We start from the raw sequence: 17827 nt of genomic DNA, 5'->3' as shown, positions 1-17827 counted from the left end.
TGAAGGGCAACGTGCGGTCTGCGTTGAAGTTGTATGCCGCACGGGACAATTTTAGCTCCTATTCTTTTTCTTATATACATTAATGACATCGCAAATAACATAAATTGTACTGTCCGTTTATTCGCAGACGACTGCATTATTTACAATGATGTCCTGTGTCATGAAGACCAACTAATTCTTAACAACTCACTCGGGCAAGTTTGCGAATGGTGTTAGAACTGGCGAATGACGTTGAACTATAAACAAGACAGCCTGTGTGACAATGACTAGAAAGAAAAACCCTGTAACAGATACCTATGGAGTTGAACATCAGACACTAAAAAGAGCAGACGAGCACAAACACTTGGGTATTATAATATCATGAGACCTAAAATGGAACAGACAGATCTGCTATGTAAAATGCAAGGTACTCTCCACACTTTTTTCTTTTAAACGTTCCTTCGAATCTACTCCACCTGACACCAAGTTATTAGCTTACATCTCACTCGTTGGCTCTGTGCTTGAATGCAGCATCATTTGTTGGTTTCCGTACGCTAAAAATTGTACTGCTCAACTGGAAAGCGTTCAGCAGAAAGCGATAAGATTCATTTACAACAAATACAGTCATTGCGATTCCCCTACACAACTTCTGCGCAAAGCGGATCTTCCAACCATTAAAAAACGCGCTAAATTCTGGCGTCTTAAATTCCTTCTTCTTTTAAGCGATGCATAAACATAACATAAATACGTGACATTTTAGAATGCTGCAAATTCAAGAAAACAAAAACGTAGTAAGCACTTGCACGAATGCAGAATTCAAAGCGACAGGCTCAAACTTGCTTTCTTTCCTCAAACCATCCGAGATTGTAACCAGCTGCCGAATAATGTTGTCACTTGCACATCTTTAGATGCCTTTTTACACGGCTTGTCACAACTAGACTGGGAGTGAGTGCCATGATTTCGACTTGTTTGGTTTTTGTTACTTCTAATGTTGGTTTGATCCTAAAAGTTTTTTTTGTAGTTTCATATCCTCGAGGGTAACCAGAATGCACGCATTCTTTAGTCCCTTTCCCGCAACAGCCTCCTACGTGAGGCTAGCAGTATTTTAAAATAAATAAATAAATAAATAAATAAATAAATAAATAAATACTGTTGATCGACTCCCTTCAAAAACGAGGAAAGTCCCCGCAGTCAGCTTCTGATAGCACGCGCTTCGTGACAATAGGCTAGAGGGGATACAAATTTTGGCAACTGCGAAATCATCTTTTTTAACGCGACAGCCTTAAGGCTCCCGTTCTCCAGAAAATCCGGCATCGTCGTCTGCGTTGTTGTGCGTGCAAAAGAAGGTGAACCACCCGCCATCTAGGTCACGTGACCTTCTGGCGTCATCAAAACCATCTCTCCGCTACAGGCGCCAGTCAAATTAATTATTGGTCACAAGAAGTTGTTCGGAGAAAGCAGCCTGGGTTTCACAAGCATCCACCGGGGGCTGTGTCTGAAACATTCACCTGCCGGAGCAGTGGCGCATCGCTTAACCGCTGCACCACTGTACCAGGGGTGGTATGAGGACTGCCAGCGATCTATGAATGATAAGTAGAGAAGGAACAATTCCGCATATATGGGCACGTAGGCAGAACATAGGCGAAGTGACACGCAAAGAGGACCGCAGGCGGCTGTAGGGACCCATTAACGGTATCGCGTTGTGCCCTTAAGGCGCAGCTTAAATGCCCGCTCAAGTTTTCTTGTCTGAAAACTTGACGAATTAAAACAGAAGCCTTCTACAGTTCAGCTTGGAGTGGGCCGCCGAAAACAGCTATCGCTTCGCGTGCTATACAAGTGGCCGTGCATTAATTTTTGTCAGGAAAACGGAACGTGCAGTTAGGAGTAGTCAGTGTTGAATTTCTTTGGAGGACAAATTCTAGAGGCCCGTGTACTGTGCGATGTCAGTGCACGTTAAAGAACCCCAGGTGGTCGAAATTATCCGGAGCCCTCCATGGACTACGGCATCCCTCATAGCCTGAGTCGCTTCGGGACGTTAAACCCCATAAACCAAACCAAACCAAACCAAACCAAACCAAACCAAACCAGTGAAACTGGCCAACTCACGATGCAAACGGCTAATTTGACAGCATTTGTTCAATTATTGCCTGCTCTTCCTTGCAATGCCTCGTTTCCTGCAAATCTGTGTGCCTAGATCGGACCTCGCTTTCTTTTTTTGCAAAAATTCGCAGTAGTGTTTAAACTTCATTCATCGTATTATGCGATTCGGCAGAAAGAAACAAGATCGCATCGAATTTTTTTTTTTGTAGTGTTTGCTGAAATGAACTTGCCGTTTTAAAGGTGCACTGAAGAGGAATCTGAACTCGTATTTTTACCGCTGGAACTCGGTCTACACGTTCTTGGAAACTTCGAATTATTGCCCTGTGCGGCCGATTTCCCTAATTTAAATCGGATTAACGTCGGGCTCCCGCCTTTTTTTTTTCAATTCCCCGCAAACGGTGGGAGGAGTCGACCAACCACTCACCCAGTCCCGTGGCGACTTGCCGCTCTGCCATCGGCGGAGTGATACGTAGTGATCGGCGAAAGCAAAGAGTCCACGTGCATTTTTATTCCCGTGGGCAATTTGCACCTATGTAGTCTCTGCCTAGACCTATTTATTCACGGAAACCTAAAAGAAAGAAAATAAAAGCGAAAGCAAAGTCGCCACGCGACTGCCTGAAAGGCACTCCATGCGTTGGTCGACTCCTCCCACCGTACGCGGGGAATTAAAAAAAAAAACAAGGCGGGAGCCGGACATTAATCCGATTTATTTACGGAAATCGGCCGCACAGGACAATAAATCGAAGTTTCTAAGAATTCTGGAAACGGGTAGGTCGAGTTCCCGTGGCAAAAATGCGAGTTCAGATTCCTCTTCAGTGCACCTTTAAGTCATTATGTTTTCGGAAATATAGTTCCGTACATAGAACGATGCATTTAACATGTCAGCATTTAAGTGTTACTGCTTGAATCGCCACTGGAAACGTAGTGGTGGCGTATCATTGTTGGCACTAAAAGACACGGATTGCGTGCGACCTGCTTGATGAATCCTACTGTGTTAACGCGCACTACGAGACATTTACGCGCATGTTCCGTCTATACGTATTTTCTATGTATTTTCTAACCTCCTGTGATACGGACATTTGCTTTATTTGTCCGGATTTCTTCCTTGGATTAGTGGATAAAGATAAAGTTGTCCGTGCTGATGACCCAAATATGAATCTGCTATCAAACAGTAATGCGAACCGTGGATTAGATGCATTATTCAATGTTTACTGCTTTCTCAAAGCTACAAATATGCCAGCGCAAGCAACAGAGGGAACAGGACTGTTGTCAGATATTTTTATTACAAATATTGACGCAGGCCGCCTAACATCCGCAGTTATTAGTATCGCGATTAGCGCACACTTGCCCATTTTGCTATGTCAACCATGCACTAAGTCTTAAGAGCAGTTGAAAACGATATACTTATAGGGACAAATTAATTAATCTAAGCTATTTAACTTTCGTGAACACACAGTCAGTACGGACTGAGGCAAAGTTTTAGGCAAAAAAATCCTGAAACAGCGTACAATAAAGTTATGATAAAACTTCAACAAATTTATTTTAACTGCTTTCCCTACAAAGCCCTTATTCGACCCCGTAAAGTTCGTAAATCATGGATCAGCACAGGGATGCACATGACGTGCCAATAATGGCGCCGTGACGACCTCCATGTTGCCCTGCCTCAGCTGGGATGGTTCGGACAAGCATTTCATGTTTGACACGAGGCGTGCGTGTCCAGAAAGTAAAGACAAAAAGGCCAGCACAGGTGTTGAAAAATTTTATTCCACAGAACTTTAGCTCGGAACTTACTATACTACATTTATTCTTTTTTTCCCCCATATATTTGCCGTCATTATCCAAGCACGTGTTCAGCCTGGGAAAGCAGTTTTTGGATGCCGTGGCCATAGAAGTCTTTCACCGGCCAAAAAAGTAACATCATGACTTCTAGTGGCAACTCTTTGTCACTCACGAACCGTTTTCCAACCAGTAATTTTTTCAGATGAAGAAAGAGGCTAAAATAATCGGACGCCAGGTCTGGGCCATACGGAAGTACGCTCCAAAGCCACCCACTTGAACCTTGCCAAAAGCGCGTTGGTGTCGTGCACGGTGTGGACCCAAGCGCTGTCGTGAAACAGGTGTATGCCACTTGTCAACAGTCCTCTCCATTTGTTTTGGATGGACCACCGTATAGACGTTACAAGATTTTACAGTATACAGCGCTATTAATTGTTGTGACTGGAGACGTGAAGTCAACGAGCAGAATGCCACGTTTTTATGCGAAGCATATTACTAGAGCTACACTACAGCCCGTCGAGCGCGGCGGTGGAGCTACCATTGACCTTTAGCGTGGCCACGTGACACCACGTGACGCCACGTGACAACATGACGTCACATCACATCAACGTCACATCAACATGACGTCACATCAGAGGCGCTGCAGCTGACCACGTGACGCTACAGCAGCGGTATAAAGCTGAGCTTGCCTCGCTCTCCGGGCACTTACGAGGCGGCCAGGTGTTGGGATGCCGCCTAGAAGCAGGGCTGATTTGAACGAGAAGCGAAAGCTTCAGCGTGCCACAGAGACCGATGAAGAGCGGGATGAACGTCAACCAAGGAAAGCCATGTATTACCAAGCCTAGCCATCAATATGCTTCGCATCTGACTAGGCTTAACCTTAGCTAAGCCTCAGCCATTTTTTCGAGAAAATTGTGGCCATCAGTTTGCTGCTTCAATTGGAAGTTTCGAATTTGGGTTGTTTTGGAGAATGCGTGTGACTCCACTGCAGTGACTTCTGGTTTGTATGCAGGCATGTGGTGGAAAACCTGTTTCGTTCCCGGTCGGTGCTGAGTTCAGAAACTGTCCAGTCGTCCTGTCTTTCTGTGTGTCATGGGTTCATGCGCAAACCTTCATGGCGTTAGAAATAAATTGATCTCCCTCGTATGCGTAGCGCGTCTGATTGTTTCGTGATCGTCGGTGAGTATACTGGGCATCCACCCGGCGCACAATTTCTTGCATCCTTCATGAATCACCTCCGACTTTTCGGGAACGAGTTCTCGCAATCCGCTTACTTTCAAACGCCTATTCGAAAGAACTTCATCGTTGAACTCGCGAAGAACATCACCTCGATGGCACACGGCCTCCCGTTACTTTTTTCGTCACAAACATCTGTTATGCTTGCCCAGAATTCACGGCGCCACTTCGCCACGTTCTGTCGATCCCAAACATCAGCATAAACAACAAGAACCTCTCTGTAACTGTCAGGTGGGAGAGCGCGTTTCGCTGATATCGCACCTTGCATTTGGCGGGACTCTACATAAGCGAAGATTTCCAGGCCACGCTACTCGGCCAGGCGCTGGCGCAGGAGTGTAGATCGGAAGGAGAGCGGAGCATACAGTTCGAGGTCTACATGACAGTGCTGCCACCTCTCGACTAGTTTTGTGAAAGTGTGGCTGGCACCACGGCCGGTCTCGGGGAGCGAGGGTAGGGAGCGCTCACTGGCACGCGCTGTATTCTTACTTTCCGGACACGGCTCGTAATAATTAGCGCACCTTGCGCCTCCGACGCGCCTGGACGGCGTGGCATAACCAGCGAGCATTCAGACAGGCCGTGGCCAAAGGCACCGCTAGTGCAAAAGTTCTCTGGGGCAGCACGTGCACTGCTCTGTCAATAACACGTTAAACGACTCCTGCTTTCTTCGCGGGCACTGCAACTGTTGTCTCGCTGCACGGCTAACAGCGCCTGTTTCAAACGTCCTACATCTCCTTCTCTTACGCTACTATGTGCGAAGCGTTTATTTATTTATTTATCATTTTAGAACTTCGAGGGGGGTGAAACGCAAAAGGCGCCTGTGATTATCAGTGATTATTCAGCAGCCCTTCACCAAAGCACCACGTTCTCGTTTTCTTATTTCACTCCCTCCTTTATCCCCTCCCTTGCGGCGCCGTTGATGTGTACCGAGATGCGAGACAGTTACTTCTCCATCCCCTTTCCTAAAGAAAAAAACATTTTTTTAGAGCGAAAGCTCTACTTCTCGACTAAAGCTGCAAAAGCCATTTCAACGCTGAAGCATGACCTAAATAAATAAATAAAGTAAATATTACCACGACCAGGCAACGCCTCGACGTCCCCACGTGGGAGACCTAAGGCCCCGTCGGCGAAAGCTCTGCAGGACTACAAATAAAGTTGTTACCAACCAAACCGCGTTTCGAACCCGCAGCGGCGACAACAGATCGACTTCGCTGGCGACTGCGCGAGGGCACTACGCTATTGCCGCATTTTTTTTTCATGGTATTTATTCCACATGAATATGTACCGAAAGGATGTGTGTGTGTGTGTGTGTGTGTGTGTGTGTGTGTGTGTGTGTGTGTGTGTGTGTGTGTGTGTGTGTGTGTGTGTGTGTGTGTGTGTGTGTGTGTGTGTGTGTGTGTGTGTGTGTGTGTGTGTGTGTGTGTGTGTGTGTGTGTGTGTGTGTGTGTGTGTGTGTGCGCGCGCGCGCGCGCGCGCAAAAAACTTTTTACGGAGCACCTAGGTAGGCACTACGTGGGACAAACTTGATAGAAAACATAACAGAACTAAAAGGCTGGCAAGGATATACAGCGCATCAGGAGAGGAAACGAATCCGGTAAAAAGTCTAGACCTTCGTAAATGTCCGTTACCTGCAGCAACATTCGGCTAAAATGAATTCTGGGCGAAACAACACGTTCAACGTTGAGGGTCTTGCATGCGCGTTTTCCAAAGGCTATGAAGTCCAATCAGAAGAATCATATCATAGGTTTTCGAGTCAGGTTGGGAAACAACACGGTAGTGCACACTGTAGGAATTTAGGAGAAAATCTTTCTGTAGCGTCCTCTGCCGCACATCCCCCCAAAAAGTCGCGTCTTTGCAGTCTATAAAACAATGTTCAATTGTTTCAGGTACATTGCACAAGCGGCAGTTTACAGAAGACACAAAAATGTTTTTCCTATCGAGCCACGTGTTGACAGGTAGAGTTTCAATCTCTTCATCAACTTCCATCTGCGGCGCGAACACATCAGATCAGCTTAACCTCGATCAGAGCTTATCGTGAGTATATCGTCGCCATACATGCCGACGACCCATCAAAGCAAAACCATGAGCCAACCAGGCTAAACACATGCTTTCGCAAGTCTGCTCGTTTACATACGCCAAAATCCGACCATTTTTCTCCAAGAGGCTTTCATGCTTTTTTTTTTGTCGCGTCGCGTCATGTAATTATATGATGCATAGTCGCCAGCCACCTTTGACAGCTCTTTGGGAGGAATGTGCATACTGAGAGCGATCGAAACCAACGTTCTTAAAGTTCTTAAAGGTATGGCAAAAAAAAGTTCTTAAAGGTATGGCAACACGAATTTAACAACGTTAGGCTAGTAAGATAACCATGTAAAATTTCATTAATTTAGGTATTAGAGAGCTATCTTCAGTAGTCGTTTTAAAACGAGTAAAACCTCTGGCAGAATGACGCTTCTGGCCACGATGGTTCAGTGGTTACAGCGTTCCGCTGCTGAGTTCGAGGACGAGGGATTAAATACTTGACAGGCTTTGACAGACCCGCTTCTGGAACTCTGTACTCTTTTTGTGCAATAAAACATTATTATTATTATTATTATTATTATTATTATTATTATTATTATTATTATCCAGACGAAGTGTTGGAGGCTACTTCATAGATTGCATTAAATCATCTGTTGAGAACTGAAAGTTTCTGCTTATTTCCCTGCCAATTTAAGTCAATCACATGTTATTTCATTAATTCCGTAAGGTTGTGAAAGTGTGCAATATACTATTGTGACTTAGCAAGAATTTTCGCATTAAAGGGGTCGTGAAACGTTTTCCGAAAATTTTGAACGACGTGTGTATTTGGAATTCTGGCCCTTCATTCTATAGTATACTTTGGTTCGTTTCATCGTCTGGGTTGATTGAATAGCGAAAAAAACTAAATTTCGGTTTCCCAGCGCGCGTCCTCCTCAACTCACAGCAAACGTCATTTTAAGAAGCCAATCAGAGGTTTTCGTCAACACAACATGGCGGCTTAGCGAGGCCTGTTTAGCCATAGTTGACCGAGGTTACAGCAGCATATTGACTCGAATGTGGCACCGTCGTCTGCTCAGAATGGAGTCTGCTAGCTCTCAAGCTGACACATGTGCGATAACTTTGACGGCGCGCCGCACCAGTTGCCGCTTGCGAACTGCCGCCTACAGCAAGCAGGGACACGGAGCGGCAAGCATCTTTGCGCCACTAGACTCATGCCAGGCCCACATCCGGTGTAACACTTTGCCACCGCACACCAGCGCCTGCGCGCTGCTTGACTACTGAAGTTCGCACCAGAAAAGACAAAATAGCGATGTTATCAGAAAGACTGCCGGCTGTACTCGGGCGGCCACAAAGCATGCCTGCCCACGTAGCGCGCTTTCGGCAACGGTTCTGGACGCGGGCGCGCCGGGCGACGAACTGCACTGCTCTCTGGCTGCCCTGGTCGTCGCTAGGCCTGTTTCGCACCGAAGCCGCGGTGGACAGCGCTTCGGAAGTAGCCTGGGTTATGATAAAATGCCTGCTTTTGGCATCGCTTTACTGTCAACAGCATCGTCTCACAACAAAACATATGGTCATTGTTGCGGAGCGCTCGGCAGCGGAGCTATATAGCGGACGCTATAGTTTATTATTTACGTGAAGAAAAATATTTAGCTCATTTTTATAACGCCAGCGGACGGGATCCAGGTTTGCCGGCCGGCCTGCAGCCTCGCTGTATTTCACATTCGCACCAGAAAAGACAAAACAGCGCCATGCTATCAGAAAGGCTGCCTGTTGGCAGTGGCAGCATGCCGAGCTTTCGGCAACGACGCCGCCTGCGGACGCGCCGGGCGATGAAGCTGCGATCGAGGCTTGCCGGCGGCCCTGGTCGTCGCTAAGCCTACCTGGTTTTGCATCGATACTATCGATACCGCAGCTGAGGGAGCTCCGGAACTGGTCAGCGCTGTAAAAGGTACTGCTCTCGTCACCCCTTTAACTGTGAACCTGTCCCATAATAAAATAAAGATATGCTCGATTTCCGCGACGCCAGCGGAGCTAGCAAATGCCAGCTATGCGAGCGGCGACCAGGCAGTAAATAAAGCGGTCATTGGATGAAATTTGCTTGTATCGCCGAACTAAATACTGCCAGCAACTCGGCATCAGCCAACGATCCTCAAAAATGATTCATTTTTGGCATTCATCTATTCCAGTGCTTGTTATGAGCGTGAACAAATAATACTAGCGTGTTTTTCTGACGCCGGCGGCCGGCATCCAGGCTGACAGGCCGGCCCCGAGAAACGCGCCCCACGTCATTATGACGCTGGCGCTCTGCGCGCTCGCATTCTGCCCCTTGTCAGTGCGACGCGCCGCGTGCGGCCTGTCATTGACATCGGTTGGGCGCAGGCGGCGAGCTGCTGTCAGTCGTTGTTACGCCGCTCGCAACGGCACGTCGCGCGCCAGGCAAGTAGCAGTCATGCCGAGAGACCGCGACACCTCTGCCTGCGGGAGCCCCGACCGTGAACCTCCGAACCCGGTCGTGGACTCGAGTCTTCATCTCTATCGCAAGGGGTGGGTTGACTCGCAGCCCCATCTGCAAATTATGCCTAACCCTCTTCACGCTTCTGGAATATATTTTTCTGCAGCAAAGAACAGAAGCGCGGAGCCGATGAGCGCCGCGATAGCTGACTCGTTCGTATCGAGTTCATGTAAAGAGTGAGTCGTCGAGATGGGCTGGCCTTGCTCAGCTCGATTCTCTGACTCAAACCACCGCTGTCAAGGAACACCACCTAGATAGGTTCACGTAAGCAAGGCTATGTCGAGCCGCTGATACTGAAGCCAAGGAGGATGGAGAAGCAGAACCGAAACCGAAACTGGTCCCAGGTCAGTGATAGATGTATGACCACGCGCTGCAGTTTAACAGAGTGCAATTACGCGTGCAAATAATTGGAAAACCTTGTTTCACTTTCTGAATTTCTCATAAAGCTATTATTTTAGGGCAAACGAAAGTTGAAGATATCTCTACGTTTCTGAAGATCTTAAAATGACGTAGTCGAGTAGTGCGTGTGCCAGCCGACGGCGGCGCATGGTCGTTTCATCAGCTCAAAAAGGCAGTGATTTCGAACGGGCTTTATTAAATGCAGACTCAAACTTGAGTCGAAATATTTCGGAATTAGCATGTCTAATGTTTATGGAAGCAGTAAAAATTAAAATCGGGCAGCTTCATTTTCTTTTCACAACCCCTTTAAGTGCTTGCGTACATTTTCAAACGGACAGCCAACGTACCACCAGGTTTGTGGCGTTCCCGGGCCTATAGTCGCGCAACTGAGCACTTGTAGACTTTGACTGGCCCGCAATATTTTGTATTTCTGTTCGCTCTTGGCAATAAACATTATTATTATTATTACTATTATTATTATTATTATTATTATTATTATTAATTTTCCTGTCGGGGCTCTATGGGAGGAGTGTACCTGCGAGGAAATGCCTTACGTCACACTGAATGAACAAGGCTCGGCCGCTAGAAAGAATGCATAACCACGCTCAGTTTAGCGTTTCTGATGGATGCTGAGCCCACAGCGGATTCGTAAAAGCATTCGCCAGTTTGTCTGTTATTTCGATTCCCGCTTTCCGAGGCGGCGGAAGCGGGGGGAAAGGGGACCGGAAAGGATGCGCGGCACAGTCCCCTTGCGTTTTCCGTGCGGCGCATCCTGCAAGCCAGGGGGCGAGAATTCTCGCTAGGAACACGAGTGGCTATGCGCCACAAATAAATTATTTTAACAGATGCCTCACAAATTTTTCCGCGCTCTTTTACAGCGCTGGCTGTTACTTGCGGGGTCAAGTGGGTTTCGTGTCGTCGCTGTATACGTGCACATCGGCGAACACGTGACCACAATCACAGGTGAAAAATTGAGGCTGGTTTTGAGGAAAGGAAAGGGCGCTGTAACTGCCCCACTTTTTGGTGGACACCTCAACCGAGCCTCGAGGGAATGGATGAAGCAGGGAGTGAAAGAAAGGAGAGAGAGAGAGAGAAAGGAATCGTAGTGGAGGGCTCGGGAATAATTTCGGCCACCTGGGCACCGTTCACGTGCACTGACATCGCACAGCACACGGGCGCCTTTTGCGTTTCGCCTCCATCGAAACGCAACCGCTGCGGCCGGGGTTGAACCCGCGTGCACGGGTTCAGCACCAGGACGCTCTAACCACTCAGCCACCGCGGCGGGTACCATAAGAGGTGCGGAGCAGGAGAGGAGCGGAAAAGCAGGAGTAAAGTGCGGTGGGGAGAGCACAAGTGTGGCGCAGCACAGGCGGAGCACCATGGAGAACGTCACGACGCCATCATCGGCACGTAATACGCCCGACAGCTGTTGGCTTATAATTATAGTATCACTTTTGTAACATAAATGTGCCTTTTGCACTGCTAATTGCAGCACTTTATCATAAGACATTTCTGAGAAAAAGGGGCAAATGTGTAAATGAATAAAATGTGAAATGTTTTTTCGTTGTTGTTGGAAATTTTTTACTTTTTTAAACTACTACTTCCGCGCATTATTTGCGCCAAGTTACATTAATATTACTTTGATTATACTACTGCTAACGGATATCTGATTATTACAAACAAGTCCCACCCGCCTTAATCCAGACGCAAGAGCTCGGAAAAGCGCTGCAGATCGAACAAAGGGGACACATTCGACACCATCACCGCAAAAGCGTGCGCATCCGGAATGCAACGTGGCTCACAAACGCGCGGCTTCACAGAACGCCAAGGTCCGCATGCCCTCGATACTGTGCGACGCTTACGCATTCGGTTTAACATTCCACACAACCAGTTATAGCGCTGACATAGCACCATCATTTTGATTAGCGTTATGGAATTTTTTTTTTCGAAACACGCTCTTGAACACAGTCTGCTCTCCTCTTGCACAGTGTAGCCGGCGAATAACGGCATTTCATACGTGACGAAACGAAAGCCGTCGCGACGAAATAGATCTCATCAATGACGTCAAGTGGTCCCAAGGAAATCAGAGTCGGCAGGCGTGCCTGAGGGCTCTTTAAACAGACATTACAAAAAAAAAAAATTCGTACACCTGTAGTTGTCGAATTTGCCACATAAGAAATCATCACTACAGGCCTTACGACCGCCGTGCAAGGTTAGCACATTTGCTCATAAAACGCCTTGAATGTTCCTTTCGTACCGCTGTTTCACCTGGGGATCTTTAACGCGCATTGAAATCGCGCAGCACACGGGCGCCTTTTGCGTTTCGCCTTCTATGGAGGCGAAACGCAAAAGGCACCCGTGTGCTGCGCGATGTCAATGCGCGTTAACGATCTCCAGGTGGTCGAAATTATTCCGGAGACCTCCACTGCGGCACCTCTTTCTCTCCTCCTTTTCTTTCCAGCTTCCTCCCTTGCCTCAGGGCGCGGTTGAGGTGCCCACCACGAAGCGAGACAGTTACTGCGCCTTTCATTTTCTCAAAATTACCGCCCATTTAGTTTACCTGGCCACATGCGAAGAATGTGCGCTAGCACGTCGCGTTCCATTTCGTTTTCGGTTCGAGGCTAGGGTTTGAAAGTCAGGGCCTAGGCAAAGATCGGCGAAATCGGTGATGGGCGCCTAAGTGGTAGCGCAGTATAAAATTTGGGGACCGCTTAACGCACCTTAAGAGGGCACAGTAAAAGCGGTGTGTTTTGGATCCGTTGTACGTGGATGGAAGTTGACAAAGACGACACGCAATGCATAGCGCGAGAGAGTCACAGGACAACAACAACAACAACAGTTAAATACAAGGGGTGATCGGAAATAAAGAAAACAAAATGCGGCGATAGCATAGTGCTCTCGTGCAGTAGTGGCCAGCGAGGCTGATCTGTTCGCGCCGCCGAGGGTTCGAATCCCAGGCGCCAAGAAACAACCCAAGAAATAAAATATATACGGCCGCGACTGCGCCGCGCTTGGTCTTCGAACCGGCGGCGGCACAGTTTAGGTCGTATACATTTTATTTCTGCAGATCTAGCTAGCTTCACACACTCAGGAAATGTTTTTTTTTTCTTTTTCGAGGTTGGAAGCATTAGTTTTAGGGCACTAAAAATCAATTTCGTTTTTAACGTTGGTGAAGCCAACCGTACCTGTCACAATAATATAACTGTATGACAGTCATTCACAGTTAATGTACTGACTCGAGGGAAAGCTGAGCCTTTAGCCCATGCATTCGAATGGACGTGAATGAACTCGGCAGTGATCCAACTGCTCGCGGTTGCCAGCTGCCGACCCGCTTTCTAAACCCGGTGATGAAACGGGACTTTGAACCTGGCAACGCAGGCAGTTGGCAGACGGCGGCGGCGTGCTGCGACGTGTTTGACGTGTTGTGCAGTCGTCAACACGTAAACAACTACTTCAGCGTAGTGTTTGGAATTTTCAGACGGTACGTAGCGCCTACTGATGGTGCGTATCCACTGCAACGTTGTCGGCTGATATTTTCTGCGCATCTTGTAGTGATTCCAATAATCTCCGCGCCGAATGGTCTAAACACAGCGCTTATTTTTAAATTTTTTGGCCAATTATCAGTCGAGCGCCCAAGTCGAAGTTTGGTGTACGGGACAAGGGCGTTATCTAAAGGAGACCGCTGCGGCTAAACGAGTAATAGATCCGGCTTTCTGTATATAGTTTACACCGCCTGCACGGATTTTAACCTCCCGGTGGTGCCGATAGCCGAAATACTGCGACAATCATCATGTGTATTTTATTTTGTATTCGCAAAGAAAGATTTTTTTTTTTTTTACCGGCGTAGGATGAGCTCACAGTGGGGTCGTTAATGCACAGCGGCGCTTTTGGCTTTTTGCTGACCGGGTACGTTTACACATTACTTATAGGTGGGAAAACAGCGCACAGAAAAACGAGGACGGGAAGAAGGTGACGCGGTGCCTCGATTCAATTTCATACAGCGACAGTCGCTTTGCGCTCAGCCACTTGTTCGATAGTTTGTTGTAGAAAACCTGCAAATAAAAACTTCGCTCATTATGTCTACGGCATCATGTCTCTCTCGCCGTTCAAAGCGGTCCCGGTAAGTGGCTGCTGCACTGATCTTACGCATGTTTCTCAGATCTGCTTTGGTTAGCTTAGTTAATAAAGGTAAACAGTCGTCTGTTGTTACAAGAATAAAAATGCGTCATTTTGCACATTTGCTGTAGAGCGACTGATAACGAATAATTCATGAAAAATGCTCCAATCCCCCCCCCCCCCCCCCCCCCCCCCAGAAAGAAGGGAAAAAAAATCGAAACCGAAGCTTCAAGGTGTCTGCTTAAACGTCGGCGATTATACACTGAATAAAGTTAAAAAGACATGTTTTTTTTAGGCATATAAATATGCTTCACAATCGTCTCGAACCCGCGTACCAATTATAGATGCTCATTTTCTGCAGGATGTTTGGAGAACTCAGTGTAACTTCGGATCGTTTTCAACCAAGTTTCCCATCCCGGCCGCGGCGGTTGAATTTCTTTGGAGGAGAAATTCGAGGCCCGTGTACTGTGCGATGTCAGTGCACGTTAAAGAACCCCAGGTGGTCGAAATTTCCGGAACCCTCCACTACGGCGTCTCTCATAGCCTTAGTCGCTTTGGGACGTTAAACCCCATGAACCAACCAACCAAGTTTCCCGGCCACAGTAAGAGATTGAAGGTGTCAGCGCGCCGGCGTGGCCCACTTATCTGGGCCAGCTTTCAATAATATCTGGTCAACAGTCGCAAAGGGGGATTTCATAACGAAGTTGGCAGTGATAATAAACTTGGTGAAGGTCCACGGCTATGGAATTGTCGCTATCTTTTGATAACGCATTCCAAGTATGGTTAAAACAGGCCGAGAACAATCGCGAATGGTAATGCTGCGTGGTGTAAAAAATTAAAAGTTCATTCGCACTTCGGACTCCCTTCATGACAACCGGTAGACAGCAGTGGATAATCCGAACTTCTAATGGTAATGAAACCTGGCTTCGGGGCATATGCAACAAAAGTCATGAATTTAAATCGACGCTTGTCCGAACACGAGAGGAAAGAAAGCGCAAAGAAATCGAAATCTCGCGCGGAGGTGCGGGAGCAAGACGCAGTTTTGAAGAACGGAAAGGCGCGATAATTAATAATCCACGTGACCGGACACCTCAACCACGCCAGGGCGAATTAGTTTTGAGGAAAGAGAAGGCTTCTTATCCTCGATAGACTACAGTGGATACTTCAAACGCGTCATGAGAGAAAAATTAGTTTTTGAAGGAAAGAGCACAGTATCAGTCTCACTTTTCGGCGGACACCTCAACCGCGCAATGAGGGAAGGGGGAAATGAAAGATCATATCTAACGTGCACGGACATCAGCACACAGGCTCCTTTTGCGTTCAGCCGCCACGGCCGGGTTCGAACCCGGCTACTCCGCCAAAGGAGGGAGTGAAAGAAGAAAAGCTCCGAAGTGGAGAGGTACCAGGTGTACCACGGTTTTTTTAACTGACGTCGCACACGTGCGTCTTTTGCATGCGGCCTCCATCGAAAACGTAATAAGGAAACAACTTTCCGCCAGTGACCTTTTGTATGGCTTCGCGAAGAGAAAGCTGCACTTTTAGTCCACGTAAGCGAAAAAAAAAACATTAAAGTAGACCGTTCCAGATTTGCCCGCTATGAATTTACCGGGAAGCACTTAACTTGCATGCGGTTGCAGGCAGCACGCCAGCGATGTGCGCATCCCAGCTTTTTTTTTTTTTTTTTTTTTAGCGGCTGCAGTGAGAGCACGGAAAGTCTTGCGAGAAATCTGGAGTTAACGCTGTGTTTTAGACTTACATCAGAAGAAAACACGCGCATCAGCTTAAGCCGTAGTACGTGAACATATTCGCAGGCACTTGCATGCATTAGCTTAACAACCACAGTTAAACAGCGTCAGTTTTTGAGCATTTTGGTTTATTGCATTTTTTCGCAGTTCACAGAAAAGCAAGACACCCTGCAGTGCAACAACCAGTGACGGGGAAAAGCAAGGGAATTTTTGTCTCAGGCATACTTCTGGTGCATACTACGAGGAAAACAGGGACACGGTGCGCCAGGCACGACCATTCACACGACTTCGAGCCGTGCCACATGCCAGCTGCAGAGCTTGTGCAAAGCAGATCACGCGAAGGAACCCCACGTGTCATTCCACAGAAATGTGTTATTGTGATGGGTACTTTTGCAGGAAAGGCAAAAAGCAAGCGAAGCGAGGGCGTCAAAACTACGCAGCAATGTACCTTACGATGTGCCGCGTATCCTAATGCAGATTCGATGTGGGCTTGTTGAATGCACGTAGTATGCCCTGATGGCCATGTTCGGTCAGTCAAAAAGTGCAGCACGAATTCAACTGATGCATTGAATGCCACGCTATTTTTAGTTGAGAAGCACAGCTGACCGACCACAACGCGAAACAACGGGGTCAAAGCAACCGAAACGAACAGCGCAGAAGAGTGTCGCCATCAGTCGGCGAGAGAAGAGACTACAAACACTTTCGGTTTCTGTTAAGCTTGGCGCTGATACCGCATAATTTATTGTCACTGGGACCTGTGTTCTTCGCGGAGGCGAATGGGGAGTAATTTAACATGCCGGTTATACTTTTTAAATGGAGAAATATTGAAACTACAAGGTGACTTTGCTTTAGTACCCAAGCTAACGTCTATAATAACGCGCACTGCCGCAGTGCGGCGCATTGCAAGGGCGCGAACGTTGAATATATGAACCAGTTACCAGTTGAGCTAGCTTTATCACAGTAAAAATAGTAAACTAGCGGTGCTAACGGATACAGTAGTTTCGAAAGAGCCCTGATCGTTATTGTAGTCGAACCTATTGAAACTTATATTGTATTTTACTCGGAGATAACGCTCAGACGTCAAGAATGCCCATCTTATGTGCTCTATCGTGCCGATCAAGGTAGGTTCGACTAAGAGCCCATATAGGAGGGCTAGCTTCCTCGAGCGCCGGGTGACTCGGCGAAATTTTTTCCAGGAGTCATGTAACACATAACGAATATAGCAACCGCAGCGGTCGCATTTCAGTGGTGGCGAAATGCTGGAGGTCCGTGTATTTTGCGATGTCAGCACGTTAAAGAACCCCAGTTGGGCGAAATTATCCTGAGGCATCCTCTACGGCGTTCCTTATCCCGAGTCGCTTTGGGACGTTAAACCTCACAATACCCAAATGCTTAACGAATATGTAGCAGCCCTCCGACCATTAGTGGTCGGTGTGCGATGTTGCACGCGCTTGAGCTAAGATTGGCTGTGACATAATCGCGGATGTATGGCAGGAACATGGTCATATGTATGGCACGAGTTTCGTAAAGGACTTCTACCGCTACCCAACTAATTGAACTAACCCATGATATATCCACCGTTATTGATCATCGAAGTCTACTTCATTTTCTTAGGCTTTTTGAAGGCTTTCGACCGCGTATCATGCACTAAATTTCTTACGAAACGAATTAACTTTAGGAACTGGCGACATTTTATACTGGATTAGAGACTACCTCACTGACTGTACTCAGTTCGTTGAACTTAACTACAAGAAGTTCGCGACATTCAGTGTAATATCTGGTGTTCCAGGAAGTGTTCTGGCTCCAGTATTATTCTTAACTTTTATAAATGACCTGCGCCTGCTAGAATTTCTCGCAATATTAGACTTTTTGCCGACGACTGCGTACTTTATCAGGAAATTAACCTTTCAATGACCATATAGCTTAAACGCCTTAACACCAGCCA

At 47.2% G+C, this 17827-nt stretch overlaps 1 protein-coding gene across 2 annotated transcripts in view; it reads right to left on the bottom strand.

Moving 5' to 3' along the window:
* The window catches only part of LOC149353667 (solute carrier family 25 member 35-like), a 52620-nt gene extending 36083 nt beyond the window's left edge, over positions 1-16537 (bottom strand). The window contains exon 1 of one of the 2 annotated variants that reach the window (XM_089582710.1): positions 16331-16537. The gene's annotated coding sequence lies outside the window, so the exon portion shown is untranslated. The remainder of the gene's footprint in view (positions 1-16330) is intronic. The other variant, XM_089582711.1, reaches the window with a different exon arrangement.
* Positions 16538-17827: the final 1290 nt, after the last annotated feature.

Source organism: Amblyomma mixtum, chromosome 3 (genome assembly GCF_055824585.1).
Source record: "Amblyomma mixtum isolate Tamu chromosome 3, ASM5582458v1, whole genome shotgun sequence".
Lineage (NCBI taxonomy): Eukaryota > Metazoa > Arthropoda > Arachnida > Ixodida > Ixodidae > Amblyomma > Amblyomma mixtum.
This window is presented reverse-complemented; position numbering and strand designations above follow the sequence as displayed.